Raw genomic sequence first — 25,919 nt, forward strand, 5'->3', positions numbered from 1 at the left:
GCTGGGCATATCTTTTGGAGGGAACACAATTACATCCACTAGCCTCCATAAACCCTGGACAGATGGCAGAGCCCATCATAGAAGGGGCTGTACACATTTCATAGTGTTGAAGCAGGGGTTTTCCACCAGGCAGGAGCAAGACGCTCAAAGCCCTATCAGCCCAACTTGGCAGTTAAAAGTCAGATCCTTACAGGGCATTCCGAACACCCACATTCTAGATTTCTGGGTATTTTCCAGGCCTCTTCATCAGTTTTCTCAGGAGAAAGGGTTGATGATTTCAGTGTCTAAAAAAAGGGCCCCCAGATTGCTGCAATGTCACAAATAATGCTCAAGGATGCTGCCAGGGGGAGTACGAAATAGTACAGCCTTTATGGCAACTTTTAAAAAATTTAAGCCCACATCAGGTAGCCGGTACCATGTCTGCACGCCGCCATGCTCCCTGTCAGGATGATAATGGACTGAACCTCTGAAACTGTAAGTGAGCCACCCCAACTAATTCGTTTTATAAGACTTGCCGTGGCCATGGGATGTTGACCCAGGTTTCTGTCCCACCAGGTCCCACATCCATTTAGTCCCAAATAAACACACAGAGGCCTACATTCATTATAAACTGATTGGCCTACTAACTCAGGCTTCTTATTAACTAATTTTTACATCTTACAGTAACTCATAATTCTTGTCTTTTTGTTGGCCACGTGGCTTGGTACCTTTTATGGCAAGGCAGTCACATCTTGTTTGCTCTGTGTCTGGCTTCCTCTCTATCTGGGTGACAATTTGCAGACTGAAATTTCCCTCTTCCCAGAATTCTCATTGCCCCACTTCTTCCTGCCTGGTCACCCCGCCTATACTTCCTGCCTGGCGACTGGCCAATCAACGTTTATTTAAAATACAAGGGACAGGGTACAGGCCATTGTCCTACAGCAATGGGGTCTCGTCACAGCAATAAAAACCCTAAGTAAGACACTGACTCTCTTATAGTCCTGGTAGTTAGGGGCCCAAAACGATTCACTAGGTAGCATAAGGGAGTCGACAGAGCTGTGTTCCTTCTAGAGGATCTAGGGATGAATCAATTTCTCTGATATTTATCTCTCTTCTCTCTGTCTCTACCTGCGTGCCTGCCCCTCCTTCCCTCCCTCTCCCCTCTGTGTGTGTGTGTGTGTGTGTGTGTGTGTGTGTGTATGTATATACGTATATATACATACACATGTATATGTGTGTATACACACACATATGTATATACATACATATATACAGTCTCATGTTGCTTAAGCCTACCTCAACCTCGATAAACTGCTGAAGCTGGCTTTGATCTCCTGATCCTTCAGACTCCTAGATGCTGGGATTATGGGGATGAAACATCACATTCAACTGCAGTCTTTTAGCTTTTAAGCAGTGATTCTTAACCTGTGATTCTCAACTTTGGGGGGAATCAAATGACCCTCTAACGGAGTCACATATCAGATATCCTGCTTCTCAGATATTTACATTACAATCATAAGAGTGGAAAAAGCAATTATAAAGTAGTAATGAAAATTACTTTATGGTTGGGGGTCACCCCAGCATGAGGAATTGTATGAAAGGGTCACAGCACTAGGAAGGTTGAGGACAAGTCTTTTAAAGGATACCTGCATTCTTTGGCTTCTAGTCTCCCCTCCATCTTCAAAGCTGGGCCTGTGACACCTTCAAATATTTCTATCTTACACTTCTGCCTCCTCACGAGAACATTCTGTCAGCACAGTTTTTCATGTACCATACTTTCCCCACTAACCTGCTATGCGTCCTAAATCAGGAAGCTTCCATAAGTATATGAGCCTGGTTCTGGGCTCCCTATTCTTTTCTTCTAATTACTTACTGCCTCGCAATAATCTCTAAGTGTGCTGCATGGACCAGCTGTGCCAGTATTAGCTCATTAGAAATGCAGCCTCAAGCCCAGACCCAGGCTTTCTTAATCAGGATCTGTGATTAATAGGGTTCCCATGGGGCTCCGATGAACACGGAGTCTGAGAAGCCTGGTTTACCCAGTGCTTTTGTATTTATTTATTATGTATGTTCTGCCTGCATGGATGCCTGCAGGCTGGAAGAGGGCACCCAATCTCATTACAGTTGGTTGTGAGCCACCATGTGGGTGCTGGGAATTGAACTCATGTTTGAAAGACCAGCCAGTGCTCTTAACCACTGAGCCATCTCTCCAGCCCCGCTTTTGAACTCTTAATAACTATGGTTTCCTATCAAGTACTGAGGTGCCCTGTGCTAAGCCTACACTTGCTCTTTCTACAAAAATCACAGAGCTTCATTTGAGAAGAGCTGGGACTTATAAGAATCTAAGTCAATACATCAACTTCTTTCACTTCTTCATTTAGTTTTGCCTTTTATGCTTTTTAATAAATTCTGAGTTTTTTCTTTCCTAAATATCTAATATATGTCTTTCTTGTGGATTTTATTCCAAGAAGCTCACAGGTGCTGCTTTATTATCATTCTAATTATTGCAAGCATACTGGAATGCAATATTGTCTGCATATTTATCTAGCAACCAGGGAGAATATTTGCATTAGTGTTCATAATATTTATATACATTCCCTCTACATTTTGTGTTGGTAATAATATTTCCTATAAATAATGGTAGTTTTCTTTCATGTTATCTTGACCTTTTCTTGTGTTAATGCACTACATAAACTTGGTAAAGACCATGGTAAAGACACAATCACAGTCTTGATCCTAAATGAAAGGCAAAGTGAATATAAATTCCTCAACACTTAGATATTTGTAGTTGATTTTTTTTTGATAGATATGCTTTACAAGATTAAGGAACTGGTTTTTCCCCTCTAGCTTGCCAAGTTTTGTAGGAAGACATGGATATCAAATTGTATGATGTGCTTTCTCTTCTGTCAGTGACTCTTCTCACTGTTCTGACAAGACAGCTGAAGGGGGATGGAGGCCTGGTTTGTCTCATGGTTTGAGGGTATGCCCCATCATGGCGGAGAAGGCATGGCAGCAGGTCACACTGAGCAGTCAGGGAGGAGGGGCGGGAGGAAAGTTCAGCTCCCTTCACCCTTTTTATTCAGTCTGGAACCCCAGCCTGTGGAACAGTGCTGCCCACATTCGGTGGATCTTCCTGCTTCAGTTAAGGCTTCCTGGAAACACCCTAATAGACACACCCAGAGGGGTTTCCATGGTGATTCTAAATCCCATCACTTTTGACAATGAAGATTGACGGTCGCAATCCCAGCCTTGTCAGCTTGACCTCCAAACACACAACGCCATCAGAGCATTCATTCCATCCCTTGCCTCAAAGTCCTGTTTTCACCTCCTCTTGTTCCATCTCTAAAAGTTTCATAGCTTTTAGAAGTCCAGATACTTTTGAGACTCGAGAAAAATTCTTAACTTTGAGAGCCTGCAAAATTAAGAAAAACAAACAACGAAACAAGTCATATACTTCTAATGAAAAATGGCAGAGTTCACATTTCCATTGCAAAAGAGGGGAACACAGGCATAGCTAGCAAAGATTGGACCAAACACAACAGGGCAAATACCAAATCCTGTAGACCCATGTCCGCTATCTGTGGCTTATGATGGAATTCTCTGGGCTCCAAAGAACTTGAACAGCCTTGCCCCTTCAGCTCTACTACCTATAAAATGTTGAGTCCTCTCTCCTGGGCTGACTCCACTCAAGGCTGTAGCTTTCCCTGGCAAATGTCACATTGCTCTGGCATCTCTGAACTCGTGGGGTGCCCACTACAACTTAGAGTTCACTTTCACCAATTTGTACACTATATTCTTAGGGATTCCTGGAAGAGACGTCACCCCTGCCAACACATTGCCTGGTCTGAACAATTTTCTGGACCCTTGGCATAAGACTCCAGGTGCTTTTTACCCTTGCAACTTTAACGTCTGAAAAAAAAAATGCCATGCTGGTGATGTGTCAAGTTCTACTGCCAGCTGAGACAGCCTGGCCCTCTTCGATGGCGGTCGCAGTGGTTTCTGTATAACTGGGTGACTGAATCTATAAAAACACTTTCCTAGGTGCTTGCTTTCAGGTGGGGAACCCCTTTTTCTAAAACATTTCGGCTCCAGACTCTCTCAGATGACTGCATAGTCACAGCTGGAGCCCAGGTGTTAAAGGCATGCACACCAGCTGATGTAGATTGGGGAAGTGATTGAACCAAGAGGTCCATGACTTCATCACAGTTCATTGATGAGATAGAAATCTGATGACATCATAGACATATGTAGATACTTAGAAGGGGGAGGTAGGGTGGAGGAACGCTTCAGATTCAAAGTATAACAGTTCAGAGACGTTCAGATGTCACGTAAACTGCGGTCTTCCGATCCTATTCGTTGGGCAACAATTACATTCCAGATACCGTGATAGACATAAAGACTTAAAAACTAAGTAAGAATCTGAGTGTGGTGACACAAAACTATAACGTAAGCATTTGGAAGGCTGAGACAAGAGGATCATCTGGTCTGCAAAGCAAGTTTCAGACTAGCCTAGATTGAAGAATAAGATTTTCGTGGCCCTAGAATCTGGTATTGTTATTTGATAAATGATTGTGCTGTCAAACTGACTCCTAAATATGTTTATACCCATGGATTTGGACTGCTCTCAGCCTCGGTCAGAGAAATGTCCCCATCCACAGTGGGCAGCAGTCAACAGAAAGAGATGCATGACCAACTAGTCAGAGCACTGAGAGTAAGAGACTAAACTCTCTACCCTAAACGGTATGCAAGGCTCAGGAAATGTAGCAGAGGAGGCGGGAAGAACACAGCAATCAGAGGAGGGGGAGGTGTGCTGTAAAATGCTTTCTTCTGCACACGGCCTGGCTGATGAGTTCATGGACTTACAGTCACTGTGGTCACCTGCGCAAGATAAAGCCAGCCAAATTCCCAGCACAGAAGGGATTGATGGTCTCTAGGCCCCACCCCTTTACTGAAGAGCTATTGGCTGTGGACAGTTGCCAGGGAGGAAGACTCATTCTTTTATGAGATGTGGCCGCTGGTAGGTTTCCCATGTTCCGGTGGATGCCCACATTCACGCTCACGTGGGCAGTGCAAACTGCACAAGATTGATTATCAAAAAACAAACAACTCTCTGCCCCTGCTGCCACACCACAGAGCCTGGGTCCCAGGAGGGACCACGGTGTGAAGCTTGACTCACAGGACCTGTGGACATAAAGTCTGTGCGGAACGAGCTGGTGTCTGTGGAGGATCTGAAAAGTTTGAAGGGAAATTTCAGTCTGAGCAGGCAGCTGACTCTGTCTCCAAGAACAAACAGTTTGAGTATGCACGGTGCCTGATATGATGTTATTACAAAGATGGCATCAGCAGAGGAACCACACTGCTGGAGGAGCTGGTGCCCACTGTGGGAAGAGGAACAGGGGTTGTCTTCTTCCTGGCAGTGGACAACAACAGGCTTGGAGAAGATGCTGCAGACTGAGCCCCAGAACCACCAGGGGAACTGGCATGTCTCATTGACAAGACCATGAAGACACGTGGACCAGTAGACATGGCCATCATTGACAGATGGTCATCATGGTGGCATGGCCCTCAATGTGGCTAGTCAGTTGGATTCATTGGACTAGATGTATTCAAGTTCAATCCTGAAGTCGGCCTCACATTCTGTCTACCTAGAAGCACGTGAGAATCTATGGGAGACACAGGAAGAGCATCCCGTGCATCCTTATTAACCCCTTTCCTCTTCTCCCCCAACCTTGTCACCATCCTCTACATCCTCCATGACCTTCAGCTTCCCATCCCTTGAGACCTATTGTTTAGTCCTAAGTCCTGTATTTGAGATGAATGTGAATGAAGTTGGGTTGAGCCTTAGGGTGGGCCATGACTTTGGTGGGATGCTAGAGGGAAGGTAGGGCAGCTGGCAGGGGAGGGGAGTAGTGTGAGCATTTTTCATCATGTGCATGTAAGTGCTTCTCAAATATAGAGAAAGGACGACTGAACACCTTGTCTCTGAACAGCACCAACAAATAATAGCAGTGATTATAAAAATTGTGCAAGATTGAGCCCCTCGCTGTGAGTATGAGCTCTGTGCAATACATAAAAGTCCTGGGGAAGATTAGCTTTCCACAGGCGACTGAACCCGGATAAATTACGGAAATTCGATGAACTTCAATTGCCTGACTTGCAAAATTAATATAAAATATTCTAATGGATTTTGCAGTGATTAAGAGGCCACTAGGTATTTCTGCTTGAAAAATAAAAATGTCTCCTCACATAAAAAAGAACTCCTGATAGGCCTTGGGTGGGTACTTCAGTGAACAATGTACCCAAGGATTCTGTTTTCTTTTTGCATCTCTGCTCTCAGGTTAGTTGCCCCTGCTGTAGTTGAGATGCAAAGCAACCCAGCCACCTTCTGTGTTGGACTCTTGGACCCCGGGTGCTGGCATCGTTTGGAGAGCTTGCTGAAGCAGGTCACTGGGGGCAGGCCTGGAAGGTATAGCCACTTTTGGTTCAAGTCCAAGTATTCTGTGACTTTTCTGACACTGCCGTGGATGGAGCCGTTCTCATAGTGTCTTCCCCTCCTGATGTACCCAAACCTCTGAAAACCTCAGTCATTATAAGCTTTTCTTCCCTTCAATTCTGTCAGCTGGTTTGTCAGCAGTAGGAAAATAACTAACACCCCCCCCAGCAGCCTAATGGCCACAATGCCTGTCATCCAGACCCTTGCAAGAAGTATTCCTCCTCTCCCACCCATTAGGCTTCCCTTCCGCGTTGGCCAGAATTGTATTACAAGTCCATGTCTAAACTAATCACTCCAAGAGAAACGCAATTACAGTAATTGATTTCCACCCCTCCAGAGCGTTCCCGGAGCCTCAGAAGGAGACGGTCGTATACCTGTCCCATTTAGGGCTGAAACCAATCATTCTGAGAAATGGAATTAGAGTAATTGCTTTAGTTTGAGTGGGATGGAGCTTTCCATGAGTTCCTAGGGAAAGCCATCGACAGTCACACAAAATTAGGGCTCTTCCGGTCACAGAGAGGAAATGGATAGCTTGGTAGGGAACAGTCGCATCTGCACAGGGCCACTGCCAAACTAAGAGCTTATTTACAGATAGGGCCCAAAAGGGTGTCTGGTACATAGCAAGCCGTGAAGTAAATATGAGCTACAAATATTTCACAATGAAGCTACAAATGCAAGCCGTTTTTAACATGTATTTTTCTATTGGTGTCCAATGACAGATGCCACCATTCTAAGACATGCATGGGAGCTTCAAGGAGGAGCCAGCCCCTAGCTGGTATGAAGAAAGGAATGGAAAGGTATGGGGGGAGGCAGGAATGGGATGCTTCTATAAAAGACATGGTCTTCACTTGAGTATTGAACAAAAGGGGTCACCTAAGACAGAATGTAAGTATGGGCATGGCACTAGAGGTTGACCAATGCCAATCCTCTGGGCACCTGAAATTTCTGAATAAAGATGGGAGAGGAGGGAGAACCACACACCTGGGTGTCCCAAGCTCCCAAAAGTAGTGAGATACCAGAACACTGCATCTTAGGCACATCAATTCATCTTATGCACATGCTGGAGTTCACTATCTTACTGGGAAGGAATCAGCAAGGTGATAAAACAGTGTGCTGGCTCAGAGGAAGATAATACAGTTGGGGAGTGGGTATGGAGATGCTGTTGATGGGGTGTGCTGATATGTGCCTGTAATCTCTTACTTGGAAGACAGAGGCAGGAGGATTGGGAATTCAAAATCATCCTTGGCTACATAGAGAATTTGGGGACAGCCTAGGCTACATGAGACCCTGTCTCAAAACAAAATAAAAGTTCTGTTCCTATGTAGCCAGCTTTCCTTGTGGATACTGGGGTATCCAGGGCCTTATGCAAAAATGTTAGGCAAGGGCTCTACCATCAATCTACCCGCCGCAACCCCAGCTACATGGAGCCAGTTCTTAAAGTGAGGAAGACTATAAAGATTAGTTTACAAAGTTATAACTGGAAGTTCCTGTTGATTGTACCAGAGGAAGGTAGGATTGAAGTAGGATGGTAGACGCTGTCAGACACAGTGACCACCAGTGAAACCGAGGGAAAAAGGGGAAAAGAGAAAATGAATTATGCATGGTGGCTCATAGCTACAATCTCAGCACTCAGGAGGCCAAGGCAGGAAGATCGTAACTGTGAGACAGCTTGGGATGCAGGGTAAGTGGTTGACTCCAAAAACAAAAGAAAGGAGAGCGAGGGAAAGGAAAGCTAGTGTGTGCTGTGCTTGTCGTGTAGCCCTGGGGCCTGAGTTGGGTCCCTAGCACGGAAGTTTAAAAAAAAAAAAAAGCAGGCCATGGGCATGTAGATATAATCCCAAAGCTGAGGAGGCTGAGACAGGCAGATCCCTGGGGCTCTCTGCAGCCTAGCCTAACTTGTGAGCTTCAAGTCTCAGTGAGATATCCTGTCTCAAAAAAAAAAAACACAAAAAATGATAAGGTTGAGCTAGCAAGTCAGTTGGGTGAGCACAGGTGCTCTCTGCACAAGTCTGACACAAGAGTTTGATCCCCAGAAACCAAGTAAAGATGGAAGACGAGAACCAACCAACCCCACAAAGTGGTCTTTGGACCTCCATACATATGCCATGGCACCCAGGCACCCATATGCATGTATGTTTTACACACACACACACACACACACACACACACACACACACACACACCACACACCATGCTGGGAGAAAGAAGAGGAAGAAAGGGAGGAAGACATACTGAGTAATATGAGTAATGAAAAGAACTCGTTTCTGTCCAGGTTTGGAGACCAGCACACATCTCTAGTAGCTGTGGGAACCAGCCAGCAGGTATATAGGAGCGCCAACTGCCCAGGGCATACTGTGAGGGAAGGTCACTCTAAGGAAGCCACGTCTCTTGTTCCATTCAAGCCATGAGGCTGGGAATGTGGACTCTCAGCTGGGTTTTACACTTTTGTTTGACCACTGAACCTAAAGGCAGGTGGCAGTAAGCCTCCAGATGGGGGAAGGGAGGAAAGCAATTTATTTTAAAAATTGCAGGGTATCATGGTCTATCCTAGGTCTTAGACTCTGAGGTTCTCAACAAGTCTGCTTTAGAGGCTGAACAACCCTTTCATAGGGGTCACATATTATATAGTTACATTACAATTTATAACAGTGAGTCAGGCAGTGGTGATGCACACCCTTAATCCCAGCACTCAGGAGGCAGAGGCAGTTGGATCTCTTTGAGTTTAAAGCCAGCCTAGTCTACAGAGAGATTTCCAGGACAGCCAGGGCTACACAGAGAAACACTGTATCGGAAAAACAAACAAAACAACTCATAAGGAAAGCAAAACTACTGATGGAGAAGAGTGTGTCTTTTAAATCCAACACAGTGTAAACTTTATGCTCTGATGGTAATAAACTGAGCAAAGTATAGGGATTTGGAACAATTGGGCAAATGGATCTACACTCTTGTTCACGTCCCTCAAGTCTTGTACTGGACAATAGTCTTGAGTTCCAGACTTGTGGATAGGCAACGAGGGGGTATTCCAGGCTGATTGGCAAGGAATAAGTATGCCTGCTTCAAGGAGGCACCTGATGTGAATCTTGCCTGGCTTCTGGACTGACGTGGTACTGCTTGACTCGAATGGATGTTGCCCCAGATACTAGCTGCACAATGTTGGGTGCCTCCTGTTTTGCCAAGCCAGGAGGATTGTCCTCTACCCAAACTGTAGGAAATTCCTGGATCAGCAACTTTTCCCATTCTCCCTCCAGGGAGTGGATTGGATTTTGGAGGAGCAGATATCTCTCACTTATTGGGCAGGTTACAGTTACAGCCTTAGCAGGGCCTCCCAATTGCCAACTAGGAGAGTCTCCTGGGAATGATATTGTTCTCCTGGACCTTGTCCAAGAGGTCCCGCCCCAGTAAAGGGTAGGGACATTCAGGAATAACAATAAAAGAATGACTCCATGTCCTAGGTTAACAGTCCAGTCAGTGGTCCATTTGTATTCTTTGACATCTCCTGTGCCCCCTGTACTTCCATTGTTTGGTTGGTACAGATCCCAGGGGTTCCTGTAATAATGAATGAACAGCCCCTATGTCCACCAGAAATTTTATAGGTTTCCCCCTATGGTTACCATAGGCTCCTGGAGGTGAGTCTGAAGGAGCCTCAGCTTCACTAAGCCTCCATAACTTGGATTGGGTTGGGTTTAGGGGCTTCGTGTTACCGGTGTGAACATTCATTTTTCCAAAGACCCATTTCTTTGCAGTAGGCACATTGGTCTTTTGTAAAGGTCTCCTCTTCTTATCATGGTGTACTTGGGCAGAGTTGAGAGTGGCTGGGGCTTGTAGTGCATGGTGACATATCCCATCTTCTTTACCATAAAATCTTCTGTGCTATCTCTGCCATCAAATACTTTCTGGGCTATCTCTAATAGTTCTGACCTGTGGTTTTTTTTTTTCTGCAAACCCATTCATCTTTTGTATCTTTCTACATATGTTAAAGGCTGACTAGGTAACAAAGGCCAGGTTAATCACCTTGAGAGCTGCCAGGTCCACTGGGATTATAGGAGCATATAACCTATAGGAATCCAGGAGGTGCTCCAAGAAAACTGTAGGCAATTCATCTAGGCCCAGTTTCACATCTGTTACCTTAGACACCTTAGGTAGGTTAGCGGGCTTTCAAAATGCCTGTATCATCTCTTCTAGATGAACCTTGTGGTGTTCACATAGTGACCTCCTACCTCTCTCTGTGCTGTAGTCCCATCGGGGTCTCCTTTGCAGAGCACAGTCAATCACCTCTGCCCTCTGGCCATCAACCATTGAGACTAATCCAGGGAGAGCTTCTGTTTCTTTCATGAGAATCCATTCCCTTTCCTTGGTAGTGAAGATGGAATGGAGAATTTACTGACAGTCGTCCCATATGGGGAGATGGTTGAAAAAGATAGAATCAATTAGAGAAGTTAAGGCTTCAGGGCTAGTGTTGAAAGGGTTGTTCTGGCTCTTCCAATTGTAGAGAACAGTGGTGGGAAAAGGGACAGACAGGTAATGATTGTCGGGAAACAGCTGTAGGCAAGCAAGGACTGAAGGCGGTGCCACCCCAGCACCAGAATCAGACTCCCTGGAGGGTGTGGGGAGGAGAAGAAAATGCAGAGGGAAGTAGGTAAGACCTAGCAGGAGAAGATAGGTGGAGGTAGGGAAGAACTAGATAGTAGGGTATGGGTAAATGTGGACAGGGGGGCAGAGTGAGGTCTTGGTGGTGGGGACTAGGGTGGCAAAGGTGGAGGTTGAGGTGACGAAGGAAGAAGAGGATGAAGATGGTTACATGGAGGGAGGAGGGATGCTTCCTTCTGTAAGTTCTGCAGAATGGTCTTCAAAGGGGCTTATTGGTCACTACTACAGGCCCTTGAAAGGCCTGTATGTTGATAACTAAGGCTTGGCCACCTTGCCCATTGTGAACCATACAGGCTTTGATGAAGGGGTGGGGGTAGGTTGGAAATTGCTTCAGCCTAAAGAAAGACGTATCCAATCTGATCCGGCTGGCCAGGTTTACTGAGGATGACATTAACCACTGCCCTGGCTCTCTGAGAATCAGAAGTACCCTTGGAGGGCCAGTCAGCATGAGTGTGTGCCACTCAGTTTCACAGAATGTTGGGAGGTGACGCTTGATGATAGGATAATTATCCTCCTTAATTATAGGTGAGTAAAATCTATCAAAATTCTTTCAGACACAGGTTAGAGGATGGTTAGGTGTGTTAGTTTTATTACCCATGCTGTCTATCTGTTCAGTCATCCCAAGCCCAAAATAAACCAGTAAACACCGAAAGTAGGAATGGCAGAAGGAGGACAATAAAAATGAAGCCTAAGATAAGATCTAAATAGGACATAAAATCAGGCCAGGAACCTCAGGTGGGCAGTGCAATGTCTCACTTTCGGTCCTGGGTGGGAGAATATTGTGGTCCTATCAAACCCCTTCCACATTCTAGGTAGGGATCCCACAAAACAGAACGAGACTGTAACTCTCCAGCAAGCCTCCGTAGACACTTGGTGCTTTTCTCAGCACAAACGTTCACCCTGATAGTCCTCTAACTGAAGGTAGCCCCAGAGCCTTGGAAAATCTTAAGGCACATACCACCTGAGCCAGTCCCCATGCCCCTAGAGTTCCAGAGCAAAGATCTGGGTTTAGAATTTGGACGAGCGATCTGAATCTCACTGGGGCCTCCAGAAGATGTTCATTCTAATGGTGAGACTCAGATCACAATCACAGCTTGAGTCAAATTTGAAGCAAACTTAATTTTTTATTGGGGTGCACCCAAAGCTAGACCGGGACTGACTCCTAAGTAGGGTTAAAGAGAGCAGCTCCAAATTCATCCCGGAGGCCCCTTTTAAGGAGTAAAATCACAAATAGCTTTACAGAAGGGAGACAATGGGACAAAAAGAATATTAAAAAAAAACTTTAAAAATATTATCACTAACCATGTGGTTAGGGAGGGGTGAGGGAAGATCAGGGAGGGTAAGGGTATTCTCCAAAATAAATCAAGGTCATGGTTTTGGGAAGGTCAGTCTCCAGGAAACAGAGAGCAACTCAACTCTCGCAGTAAGTACAAACTTTTTTTTTTAATGCAGCATAATGGCTCCCACCTTCAAATGGAGCCAGGCAGGTTCCCCAGAGGAACTGCATTAAAGAGTTTCAGCATTAGGAAGGTTGAGAACTACTGCTCTGACTTGTAGAAAGAAGACAATCCAAGGTAAGAGCCATGCCTCATGGTACAAGCAACACATCCATGCTTTTATATTTTATGCATATGGATGATTTGTCTACATGTACATCTGCACACTAGAAGAAGGTATCAGATCCCATTATAGACAGTTGTGAGCCCCTATATGAATGCTGGGAATTGAACTCAGGACCTCTGGAAGAGCAGCCAGTACCCTTAACCACTAAGCCATCTCTCCAATACTCTCTGTGCTTTTAAATGCCCAAGTGAAAAAGACTGATGTGCACACACTTGTGTTAATAATACCTTTGCTAATGTTGTCTTTTATTATTTGGTTAGTTACAGACAGATTCTCAATAGTTCAGGCTTCCTTATACCCATATCTTACAGTGACCTTGAACTCTTGATCCTCCTCCCTCAACTTAGTACTGGGGTTTACAGGTAGGCATCCTCAACATCTGGGCTTGGCAAATAGCAATTCTACCTGAACTGGTTTTGTCAAGTCCTAAGCAGGACTTTGCCTGTTCCTGTCAGGACCAGTGACTACCACCTCCCCCTGTGCTCCTCAGCTCCAATCGCCCTCTAAGGGTAGTAACCACGAGAAAGGGCCTGGGTTTCAACAGTATCCGCCTCACATGCTCTGTACTCTAGGCAGCATGGGCAGCACCTTTTGAACTTTCTCCAAAAAGAGGCATCCTGCCAAGACAGAATGTTCTGACCTGCTCCACCCAGAAGATAAAAACCACAAACGTGTTTGCGAGAAGCAGCAAGCAAGGGAGGAAGGTAAATAAGTTTGCGCAGGAGGTGGCTACACGTTGAGAAGGAAGTACAGGGGCTGGCTGCCCTGTGTGGGGCTGTGTGCCTCTGTTCCCACCTTGGGGACATGTCTTTTGAAGTGTCTTATCCCCTGGTGCCAGCCCCCGGTTGCTCCTGGAGGACACCTTCCTTTATATGGAACACTCACGTGGCAGAACTCCATCAGCAAGGCCTTAATGCCTAGCCAAAGGTCACAGTGCAAAGGAAGGCAAGAGAATGAACTATTGGAGTCAGAAGGTACTAACGCCTTGTCCCAAGGTCCTCCGACCCACTGCTGTGCCCTTCTTCCCATCTCATCCTTGGTCAATGCCAAATCCACCCTGCCCTACCCCCAGCCCAAACACTGCACACTGTTTCTCTCTTGGGCTTATCTCCCTGCACTGCCTGGAAACTCTACAATGCACTCTGGGACAGGAGCTCCTCCAGAGCACCATAGTATCTATAGAAAACATTGCCATCATGGAGGGGCTATTGATCATCTGCCACCCCCCAGCACCCACCATCCTGTGACCTTCTCAGAGACAAGGACCCAGTCTCACAATGTTTGTGTTTGCCCATCAATTCCATTCCTAGTTATTTGCCTCCCCCAACACAATAGTAACTTCTTACATTAAATCTCTATACAAACGTTGATGGCATTTTGTCCACAGCAGCAATTCAAATAGCTGAACCATGATACAACCACAGAATGAAATACTACTTAGCAAGGAAAAGGAAGGGACTCCTGAATGTGTCTGATAACCTTGATAAGTCTCTTTGAATTATCAAGTGGAGGACCAGACTGAAATAGCTCTGTGATTCCATTTGTGAGTCTTCCGGAACAAGTAGCGCTAGTGGGTTAGAAGGCAGATAAAGGTTACTGTTATGATGGTCTCTGCATATTAGTGTCAAAACTCTAAGAGAGGAAAACTTACCTGCCTGGAAAAATTTGAGGGGGGGTAAGAGGAAGAAGAAGAGGAGGAGGAGGAAGAGGAGGAGGAAGAGGAGGAGGAGGAGGAGGAGGAGGAGGAGGAGGAGGAGGAGGAGAAGGAGAAGGAGAAGGAGAAGGAGAAGAAGAAGAAGAAGAAGAAGAAGAAGAAGAAGAAGAAGAAGAAGAAGAAGAAGAAGAAGAAGAAGAAGAAGAAGAAGAAGAAAAGAAAGAGAAAGAGAAGGTAGCATACTAGTTGATAACTAATCAAAACACGAATAAACCTCACAGCAGAGGCACAGCAGAGGGAGATGATGTCATTCACTTCACAATGCCCAATGTTTGCCTCAGAGGTCCTGGGAGGCAGGAGGAGCCCGGTTCACTAGATGGCTAACCAGGTGGTCAAATGACTTGCTGCTACTGTAGCGCTGGTGGGTGACACAGCGATTCTGATTCCTGCTCTTTTCTCTTCCAATGTCATTATGCTGTCTGGGAATCTTCAGCCTGTGGATAAAGGCAAACAACAAAACACTGGGGTCTGGCTTTCTTCAGTGCCTCGGGCAGAAAGGCTGCCCGTCTCCTCCCTGGAGACTACAAGGTGACTCAAACTGCAGGAGGGGGCCAGTCTGGCTGTGGGGAAAGAAAAGCAAACAGACTCAAAGGCTTCCAGAAATCAGCCCCCGTGTGGCTCACCAACAGCACCTTCCTTGGCCAGGGGTCATGGCCATGACGGGGATCCAGTGTGGAGAGCTCCAAGCCTGAACACAAAGCAGAGAAAATAGGATAGAGACCTTTCTCAAAAAAGAAAGGACTGGAAGAAGACAGGAATGCTAACTACCTCCTTCCTTATCCAGCCATGTCTGAGGCTCTGCTTCTGTTAGAGGAGCCAAACATTTAAACTACAGGGCAGTCAGCATGAAGTGTCTTCAATCCGGTTAGGTTGTGGCTACTCACTCCAGTGCTGGAACAAAGCTATCCCAGCATCCTTATTTGTAGGGAGAAGATAAACTTCTATGAACCCAAGTTAATTTGACAAGGACACCCAACCAAATAGTGGTGAAAACAGCACTCTGCCCTGCCACCTGCATCCATGGCCCCTGTCACCTGCATCCAGGGTCACTGCCACCTGCATCCAGGGCCCCTGCCACCTGCATCCAGGGCCCCTGCCACCTGCATCCAGGGCCCCTGCCACCTGCATCCAGGGTCCCGGCCACCTGCATCCATGGCCCCTGCCACCTGCATCCAGAGTCCCCTGCCACCTGCATCCAGGGCCCCGGCTACCTGCTCGGCCACCTGCATCCAGGGTCCCGGCCACCTGCATCCATGGCCCCGGCCACCTGCACTCAAGGCCCCTGCCACCTGCTCAGCCACCTGCATCCAGGGTCCCGGCCACCTGCATCCATGGCCCCGGCCACCTGCACTCAAGGCCCCTGCCACCTGCATCCAGGGCCCCTGCCACCTGCATCCAGGTTCCCTGCCACCTGCATCCAGGGCCCCTGCCACCTGCATCCAGGGTCCCTATCACCTGCATCCAGGGTCCCTACCACCTGCATCCAGGGTCCATAGTCGTCTCTGAATTCTCATTTCTCTCCAGCTCTCTTTCTTTCCCACCTGCCTGGCCTTTAGCAAGCCCACAGCCCCAAGGGAGGAATCCTGAGCCTGAGGCCCAGGACAACCAGGGCATGGATGCTTAGGGGAGTGCTACCAAGTACTTCCCCATTATTCATACATCAGTTCATAAAGAAGTAAGGGCCGCCTCACCCTGAACAAAAACAAAACAAGAAGCAAAAGCAACCAAACTCAAACACCCACTTCTCTTGAACTAGCTACCCCAGCTCCTAATACCAACCCTTTAGCCCTACTCTTTCGGATCACGGGGTGTAGCACGGACAATAAAAACCCAGGGACAGAAATTGGGGTTTCACCTGAAAACCAAAAGAGCAAAGCCCTCAAGCCACTAGAAAAATCTTACCTCTACCAACGCTGGGTGACTGCACACTAAGCACTAAGACACTTTCTCCTCCCATTTTGTATGTCCTCCAGTCTGGGATTAAAGGTACATGGCGATTCCCTAGGACTGGGATTAAAGGTGAGAGCCACCATCACCCGGATTTGTTTCTACTTTGAGTTTGTGTAGCCCGGGGGTGGTCTTGAACTCACAGAGACCCATCTGATTCTGTCTCCCAAATCCTGGGATTAAAGATGTGTGACACCATTGCTTGACCTCTAATGGCTTTAGCTTTGCCTCTGGTCTTCAGGCAAGATTTATTTATCAAAATACAAACAATATACCACTACACCAGGGACTCTCTCTGGTCACACTACTCAAGAACCTGGTAGCACATCCTTCTCTGATCTAATTTACTGGGGTTGTGCCCTGGGCCTCTCCAAAGGAGAGACTTCATTTTCAAACAGTCCTCCGGTGTGGACCCCAGTAAGGCTTTGTAGAAGGGGGCAGCTGTGTTAGGGGACAGGAACGACTTTCAATAGGGCAGGGTGTGGCTGAGCAGAACAAAATACAACACTTTCTTCAGAGGAAGGATTTTACCTTCTCAGAGATAGGTTGTTAACCACGAACGATGCTAACCTCTCCATTACTCAGGCCGCTTCCTGGGTGGCACATTTCCTCTAGTTCACTGTTTTCCACCTCACCTCACCCCGAATAACCCTGTCACTAACCCCCCTGAAGGCCAGGGTGGGGCCACCCTGTTCTTCCAGGCACTCCAGCGGCTGGGGCCTAATTACCAGCCAGGAGGTGCCTGTATCCCCAGCTGGAGGCCAGCTGCTGGGGAGAGGAATATTAAGACATTTCCCATTCTTCCGAGCCCTTGTTAGTTCTTCCTGGTGGTGATTAGCCAGTTATTTTTAGCTCCATCTAAGCTCCCTGGTTAGTATTCAGGGCCGCTTTAGACAGGTCCGGGGCGCACTCCTCTCGTCAATGCTTTGTTTCCATTCAGTCCCTGCAGCAGAGGATAAATTAACTGGAGGTCCATTCTGCTGCTCCCTGGGTGCTTGCTTCTCCTGCTGTCCTCAAAGCACTGGCTTGGATCCAAAAGGCCAGCAACAAAGGCTCACTGGAGGGATCTGGGAAATGAGCAATTTGAAGGCCCATTTGAGGAGATGGACAGAGCCCCCCACGGAGGGAAGAAGTCAAGGTTTCCATACGGCTGTGACTAGCTGGTTCTGAGACACCAGGCAAGTGATGTGCTTTCACTGAGATGGAATTGATGTGTCTGGGCCAACTGGCCCATTAATCCCTTTCAGGACCAAGATGCTATAGAATTTGTAAGTCTAAAGCAGAAAGAAGCCCTGCATGAGGGAGGCAGCTCAGCCTGTGGGAGACCATCTTGAAACAGCTGTGGCACCTTTTCATCTCTTCTTGAATTCATGTGGCTTCCAGTTCTGCCCCCAAAGTCATCCAGAAACAAAGCGCCTATTCTTTGTCCCTATCCCCCTCCCTCCCTTCCCCGGGGGTGGGGGATGGTTAAGGAAAAAACACACAAGCAACCTGTCTCTAGTTGAACTCCCACAGGTGCTGAACACGCAGAGGCAGCCCCAAAGCATACTGGGAGATAGAACCACCACAGCACAGCCTGGATAAGGTGGTAATATATAATATATGCATCACTGAGAGTTGCCTTGCTTTTGTTTTGTTATTGAGACAGGGTCTATGTAGCCATGTAGCCCCAGCTGGTCTAGAACTCTCTAGATAGATCAGAATGGTCTTGAACCTACAGAGATCTGCTTGTCTTTGCCTCCTGAGTGCTAGGATTGGTTGGGTGAGCCACCACACCTGGCTAAACCTTGTTTTTATTTTTGTTTTTGTTTTGTTTTAAATATTTCTATCTCTTGCATGTGTATGTGTCTCTATGATCCTATGTGTCATGGTCTGTCCTGTCTCTTTAAGAGACAAGCCCCGCCCACTCCCCACCCCCAGACAAGTGGATCTTCCTTCTACTTCCAGCCTGAGCTCCTTACTTGCTCTCAGTCTCTCTCTCTCTCTCTCTCTCTCTCTCTCTCTCTCTCTCTCTCTCTCTCCTCTTTTCCCTTCTCCCCTTCCCCCTTTCCCTTTCCCCTCCATAACCCACTAAATAAATACTCACTTTCTCTGTATGGTGTGCTTATCTGGCTGTCCATCTTTATCTCTCACCTGCCTAGGACCCTCTGGCCCTCATGGGCCACTTCGGGAATGGCACTGTTTTACTTTTACCATAACACCATGTATATGTGGTACCTGCAGAGACCAGAGGAGGGTATCACATCCAATTGGAGCTGGCATTTTTGTAATGATCTGTCCTGTCCCTTTAAGAAACAAGTCACGCCCACCCCCTTTCACTGAGGCAAGCTGATCTTTAGCTTCCAGTCTGAGTCCCTCCCTTTTCTGTCTCTCTCCCAGAGAGGTAGCTGCTGCTGTGGTTCCCTCCCCCCCTCCATTTATATCTCTCTCTCTTTCTCTCTCTGTGCTCTCCTCCCCTTCTCTACTTTCCCCTCCATAACCCACTAAATAAATATCCAACCTCACTCTGCATGGTGTGCCTATCCATATCTCTGTCTCTGACCTGCTGGGTAGCTCCCTGCCTGGCACCAGCCACCTTTGGAGACCTGCAGCCTGGTCTTGTGATGTGCCCATCCATCTGTCTCTCCTCGTGGGACTGTCTGCCCCATCAACATTTCTCACCCACCATGCACCTCCCTGCCTGGGACTAGCTGCTCTCGGAACCTGCAGCCCACTGCCGCCACTTGGGGACCTGCAGCATTTTACTTAAACCATTACAGTTGTGAGTTGTTCGTGTGTGTGTTGGGATCTGAACTCAGGTCCTTGCAACTGAGCAGTAAGTACTCTTTACTACTGAGCCATCTCTCCAGCCCCATGATACCTGCCTCACTTTTTAAATTCCCATGAGGCATACAAAAGATCTGGCATATTTTATTTATGAATCCGAATTTTGACCACTGTTCTTGTGTCCTCCTTCTTCACTGTCCTTTGCCCACTAAAGCCTATGATGAGTCTTTCCATGTCACCAGCTGCCCTCCCACACAGCTCTGTGTTTTAGCCCATTTAATTTCCAGGCTCTTGGATAGTGAAATCTGCATAATTCTTTCCTAAGCCAAGTCTGCTCTTGCCCTCATAGGTAAAGCTTCCATCAGCACCAAGACCCTAGCAGAAGCTGTCTCTGGTCAAAGCCTCCCCATTGCTTACCCTGGGTTACTGTCAAGAGCTAGGCCCATGGTTGTTCCCCTCCCTGCCTGTTATTGAGGGTCCAGCTCCCACTGGGCTTTACATGTGACAAGCAAGCATGTGACAGACAAGTATAGTTAACCCTGTGACCACAGGGCACCTACTAGAGTTAATGTGTGGGCGCCGCTGATAGGTTCCCAAGGCTTGTATAATGGCTGCATGCCCACTGATCAGCGGTGCCTCAAGGTGCAATTAAGATAACCAGACCTGGGACAAAGGCTTGCCAGTAAAATAGGCATCTGATTCTGCAAGCTGGGTGGATGGGACCGGTCCTGTCCGGCTGGGATCCTGCCAGTCTGACCTGCCTTATCTCCCACAGTACAAAAGGCGGAGTGTCTGAATCTCCCTGCCCAGCTGCTACCAGGAGAAAGTCTTCAAATTACTGCAATTAGTCAAAGATCAGGCAAAAATCCAACCCCCATCATGGCTGGTTTCTTTTCTTTTCTTTTCTTTTCTTTTCTTTTCTTTTCTTTTTTTCTGGCTTTCTCTGAAAGCAAGCTAGACTTGAAAAGACATTAGACACAGGTAGCTACCCCTCCCTCACAGAATTTAGGAGTTGGGGTTAGCCTACTGCTGGGACTGTGCTTTATTGTAACTATAAACAGCACCCAATGCCACAACAGATGCACCTGGGGACTTAGTTAAATAATAAATGAAATCTGCTCTGTTTCCTGTTCAGACAGCTGGTAGCTAGTGGGCAACTGGGGTGAGGGCGAGGCCTCTGGGCAGAGCCTAGGGCTGGAATCTCTTCTACAGAACCCAGAGGGAGTGCTCTCACCTTGGTCCTCTGTACTGTATAGATGTTGAGAGGGCAATATTCAACTCCGATATGGCCTCAGATCCGGTTCAAATGCCACTTCACTAGCTGTGTGCCTGCTGGCCAGGCTACTCAATGCCACATTGCTTTTTGCCTATAAAATTTCCGAATTCAAGAAAATTTTGGTGAGTAAGCGAATTAGGGGATGCATTTAAAAAAATCTGTCCTGGAAGCCTGTCTTTGGTCAGAGGAGCTTCCTGAGAGAGCGACGGGCCACATGGTGCCTATCAAAGTAACTGCTGCCTAAACAAACGGCAACAAAAAACCCCAGAATATAATGTTGACACGAATGTGGAGAAATTCAAACATGGGGCGCTGTTTGTGAAAATATAAAATGTTGCTGTCACCATGGAATAAAATCCAGAGAGTTGAAAGCAGGGTCCCAGGTATGTATGCCTTATATTTGTGGTAACCTCGTCCACAGTAGCCAAAATGAGGAAGCAAGCCATGGGAGCAGTGGGGAAATATAACCAACGTGACAAACAATACATAGAACAATGCTGAGCTTAACGGGACAGGGGAGTCTGCAGTATGCTACAAGACAAACTTTGAAGACATTGCACTAAGTGAAAAAAGCCAATCACAAAGAGACAAATACCAAATACTGTATGAGCTCGTTACTAGGAAACACCTAGAGTAGTCACGCTCATAGAGACAGGTCAGGAGGAGTAGAGCACACCTGTGATCACAGCCCAGGGCAGGCTGAGGCAGAAGTCCGAGGCCAGCATGCAATATTAGCAACTCTTGGACTAGCCTGAACTACACAGTGAGAACTCGAATGGCCGGGATAGGAGCTCATAGAGACAGAATCACAGAACAGTGGTTACCAGGATCTAGGGGGCAGGGAGAAACCAGGAATTGTTGAATGATACAGAGTTTCAGTTGAACAAGGTGGAGATTAGCTACACAATATTGAACGTGTGTTGAGATGGAAATGTATACAATAGGATGTTTTTACTCTTGTTTTTAACGTTTAATGTTTTTAATGTTGGGGAATGTTGCAGAGGAGAAGGGTTGTGCCAGCTTTAGGATTCCTCATGCAGACAGGAGCGGTCATTGGTTCTCTTCTCTTTGCAGACAGACAACCAGGAGACAGCAGCAGTAAGTGCCCCTGAGCACTAGGCAGGCTTCACATAGATCATCCTCAATTTCTGCGACATTTGAATTAAGAGGCACTGTCCTCGGCTTAGAAGAAAGGTCCTCAAAGTTTGTGGATTGAGTGAGAAGCTAACTAGTGTGCCGTTCAGGGACTCTGTGGTGGTGACAACATGGACGAGGCTCTGGGGTACAGGTACCTCTAAAGCAGCAGTACTCAACCTGTGGATGGCGGTCCCTTCCACGGGGGTTGCCTAGGACCATGGAAAACACTGATGTTTATATGACAATTCGTTACAGTGGCAAATTATGAAGTAGCAATGGAAATAATTCTAGCCTTGCAGTCGCTACAGCATGAGGAACTGTATTAAAGGTCACAGCACTGGGAAAGTTGAGAAGCACCGTCCGAAAGCTCTGGAGCAGTGGAGTCTTATGGAACAGGCACTCACCGTAGAAGACGTTTACACTGGAACTGGAGTGGGGGACAGGAAGAAGACTCAGAAATGACTGGAATTGTCAGGAAAGGCGTGTGTGTTCTGGAGGAGCAGACAGTAAACGCTGATGGTGAAACAGTGTTTGTTAGCAGAAGAAGGGTCAGACAGTTACAAATAGGATTCCCTACATGGGTGAAAGGTCTTTAGGCTGGGGAAAGCCTTTAGGGATGACTATTACAAAGACACTTTGCTCCATATGATACCGGCTGAGAATCCTTCTGTTCTAGGCACTGCTTTAAGCTGTACATATTAAATATTAAATTTTAAAAATTAGATTACATATTAAATGTACATACATATGTACATTTAAACTTTATGGCAATCCTACGAGGGACTCTTCATTTATATATAAGGATGCTGAGGCTCAGAGAGGTACATTGATGACATTCTATTATAAAGTAAATGAGCAGTAAAACCTGGGCTAAATGAAGTTGTTCACAGAGCCTAACCGCTCAAACCGTTCTCTGTGATACAGTAACGGTGAAATCTTTGGAACCGTGGGCTTTTAACATACAACCAAAACTATCTGTGCTGGGTTAAGCAGGTTTCCTGGGGAAGTTTTGCAAGTGCCAGAGTGAAAGCACTGCCTAGGTTCCAACCACAACACAGTATGCTGATCTGTCCACTGTCTCTCGAAACCGTGTCCCTTTCCCCTGTGCTTGCGTTTAGAGCCTTTCACAAGGAAACACCCTCCATCGTCTCTCCACTGCCCACACCCATGTTGGCCACTGTAGCAAGCACACAGAACATTCACTGAGGGAAGAGAAGGTTGTACGGACAGGAGCACAGACACAGAGATGTAGTGATGGTTCACAGGGGCGCTGGGACGTGTTTCTCACCAGTTTCCACGCCAGCTCCTAATGGTCCAGGGAGGCTAGAAATCCTTATTTCAATTCTTCAGGCAAGAAAATCAAAAGCCAGAAAGAGGCTGACTGGTTCTTGGTGTACACAGGACATAGAAAAGGACCCCCCCCCCCAGCCCTCGTGGTCCCTCGTGGCTTAACATGCTCCTTCTAACAGGGCAGTGTGAGGCTCCTCAGAAAGGGAGAGGTGGCACATGAGGTCACAGCCGTGGCTGACTGATTCATTCCCAGGCCTCTCTTCCCAGGACTTTCCTTTTATTTTATTTCTTATCTTTTCCTATTTCAGTCCAACAGCTGTTTCCTGTTGACCTTCTTCCAGGGTCAAGTGAGGAAATCAAAGAGAAAGCAAGAAGAGTCCAGATATGCAGAGACCTACAGGCAAGGTCCAATCTGTAGACAAAGAACTTCACACTGCACAGAAATACCCCCGACCTTAGTCTGCGGTGTGCGCCTGAGAGGGGAGCTCCACACATGTCTAGAAGGATGATGATGTCCATGGGTGGATAGCAATGACGTGCGAAGATGCAACAGCCTCTGAGAGCCTTGTCCTTCACAGTGCCCGTATTTCCTTGCTAAGCAGTCATGTTCCCAGCAGTCCCTGGGCGTAAGACAGTGGCACAGAGAAGGGCACGTGCCGTAGAGTTTTCACACAGCGCCCCTTGAGCTGGACAAAGGAGCCGCAATGAGGGAAACCAAGGACTGCGGTTACTGTGGACTCCCGTGCTGTAGGCGGTCAGTACTGAGTTGTTCGGGCCAGGAGGTGAAGAAAGTGACCATGGAAAATGTGACAGGGAGCAATAATTTTAAAAAGCCGAGGCCAGTGGGGGCATTCCTGAGGAGGCAAGAATGAGCATGGCCTGAGGGCAGGATGGAGGGGCAGGGGACATGGTGATATCTGTCTGCTGGGAGGTCAGGCTGCCTCATTCCGCGTGCCATTCTGTGCCTTCCTTTCCTCTCCAATAAAATGGGATGCCACGGTGGTGGTAATAAATATTCTAAAAATAGGCATAAGCTTCCATTTCTGTCTACACCACCAATCCTTGTAGGGTTAAAGTAGCTAATATATGTAAAGAGAGGAAAAAGACAGGCAGAGCCTGTAGCTGCTCTCGTTCAGTCACAGTACCGGCACAGTGCGCAGGCGCCAGGGACAAACCCTTCCTCCCCAAGATTCCTCCGGGAAGAAGAGGGACCAAGCTAGCTAAGAGACTCAGAGCAAAGCCCAGAGATCGTAACCCCACCCAAGGCTGTCGAGAGGCATCCCTAGATGACTTCTCAGAGAAGATGGTAGCTGTGAATCCAAAGGAGGAAGGTTTTAGAGAGGAAGTCACGGGCAGCGGGGGGGATCTCAGAGTTCTACAGTATCAGAGTCAGTAGCAGGGGTTAAGAACTGAGCTTAGAAATTCAGGGAGCTGAGAGGGTAGCCTGGGAACCCTGGGTCAGGTCTAGCCTCTTCTGCAACAACGAGCTAGCACACAAGTTAACTGCAGCAACAAACTCCCATATTTTGTAGGTTTCCAGGCCCCCCAAACAAGATAACAAAATCCCACTCCATAAATGTTTCGAGGCCCACTTGTTGGGCCTTGTCCCTGGAAATGAATGCATTCTTTGTTAATTCATCTAACCCCATTGTCTCCTATTCACACCCCCAGAGTTCCCACAGTCTCCCCGGGTGCTGTCTCTCCGCGTTCTGATACTACAAGGGGGGCTGATGTCATTTGTCCAAGTAGGTAAATCCTAGTGGCAGAACTAGGCTCAGGGTCTGGGGACAGAGACTCCCCATGGGCCAGGCTGTTCCCAGGATTGCTGATGAGAACACACAGCTCCAATTATCAGCAGTTTGCGGCCTCTATTCTTCCATATGATAACTACCTCCTGGGTGTCCGCAGTGTGATCGGACTCTCAAGCTAGCATCCTTCAGTACCTTTAGTCCCCTCCCCAGCTGCCTATGAACCCCAGCCTCAGCATTCACCCGCTGTGTGAGTTGGGGTTGTGTGAAAGGCAGCAATAAGGTCTGCTTCATAGAATTGCTCTGAAGTTCACCTTACGTAGTATACAGAAAGTGCATCGTAGATGCTCAGCCTGCCTTCTGCCAAGCAGTCACTCAGTCAAAAATGGCACTGAGCATCTATGATGTGCCCAGCATTATATTAAGTGCCATGAGACATACAATGAGGATGATGCACACTTCGTTTGGTTTCCCACAGCCCCCCCCCCACCAAACAGAAAACCAATGCAAAAATATGTATCACTAGTCTTCTGCATACCCAGTATCACGCTAGGATAACGACAAAATACTCACAAGGCATGACAGAGTCTCGTTGTGTACCACCTATGCTCTGAAGACAATAAGCAAATATGCACAAAAGAAGTCAAATGCTCATACAAGATGTAGCACTGCCAACGGGACCGATCCCAGAGAAACATAATAAACACAAATGGTGGCTGGGTGGGATGGACAGTCCAGCAGAGTCCAGGAGGCCTTGACAGTCAAGAGACATGGAGAAGACAGGAAGGAGAACGGGGATCTGGCTCCCATTACTGGGGTCTTGCTGGTAGTGGTGGTGGGAGCTGGGTCAACAGAGGAAGCCAATGCCTGAGCCTCCAGTTACCCTAGGTGAGATGGGGAGTGATGGAGTGGATCTGGAACCACAGCTTGGTCAACTATTGTCAAACGCCGGACAGTATACTCTCCCCACCCTGAGCAACCGGAAGCACACCGCTTTCCCAGCTGCATTTTGTCTTTCTGCCTACAGAGCTGGGGTAAACGTGAAATAAGACGGTTTGTAAATGGCTGGATGGTGGTGGTGGCGGTGCACACCTTTAATCCAAGTACTCAGGAGGCAGAGGCAGGCAGATCTCTGTGAGTTTGAGGCCAGCCGGGTCTCCAGAAGGAATTCCATGACAGCCAGAGCTGCTACACAGAGAAACCTGATCTCGAAAAACAAAACAGAACAAACAACAAACAAACAAACAAACAAAGCAACGAAAGCAAAGCAAGTTCATAAATGACAAACACGGCACCTGA

General features: G+C 47.2%; 2 long non-coding RNA genes across 2 annotated transcripts in view; one reads left to right on the forward strand and one right to left on the reverse strand.

Moving 5' to 3' along the window:
* Nucleotides 1-2,786: 2,786 nt before the first annotated feature.
* Nucleotides 2,787-25,919, reverse strand: part of LOC125405623 (uncharacterized) — a 38,300-nt gene continuing 15,167 nt past the window's right edge. Inside the window, exons 3-4 of the long non-coding RNA XR_015735266.1 lie at nt 14,676-14,890; nt 2,787-3,391 (exon numbers count right to left, since the gene is read on the reverse strand). This is a non-coding gene — a long non-coding RNA (uncharacterized LOC125405623). The remainder of the gene's footprint in view (nt 3,392-14,675; nt 14,891-25,919) is intronic.
* LOC146891274 (uncharacterized) lies at nt 18,417-23,898 on the forward strand. The gene is made up of 2 exons (XR_015735353.1): nt 18,417-19,218; nt 21,520-23,898. It is a non-coding gene; the product is annotated as an uncharacterized LOC146891274 (long non-coding RNA).

The sequence above is a fragment of the Myodes glareolus genome, chromosome 17, assembly GCF_982192425.1.
Source record: "Myodes glareolus chromosome 17, mMyoGla1.1, whole genome shotgun sequence".
Classification (NCBI taxonomy): domain Eukaryota; kingdom Metazoa; phylum Chordata; class Mammalia; order Rodentia; family Cricetidae; genus Myodes; species Myodes glareolus.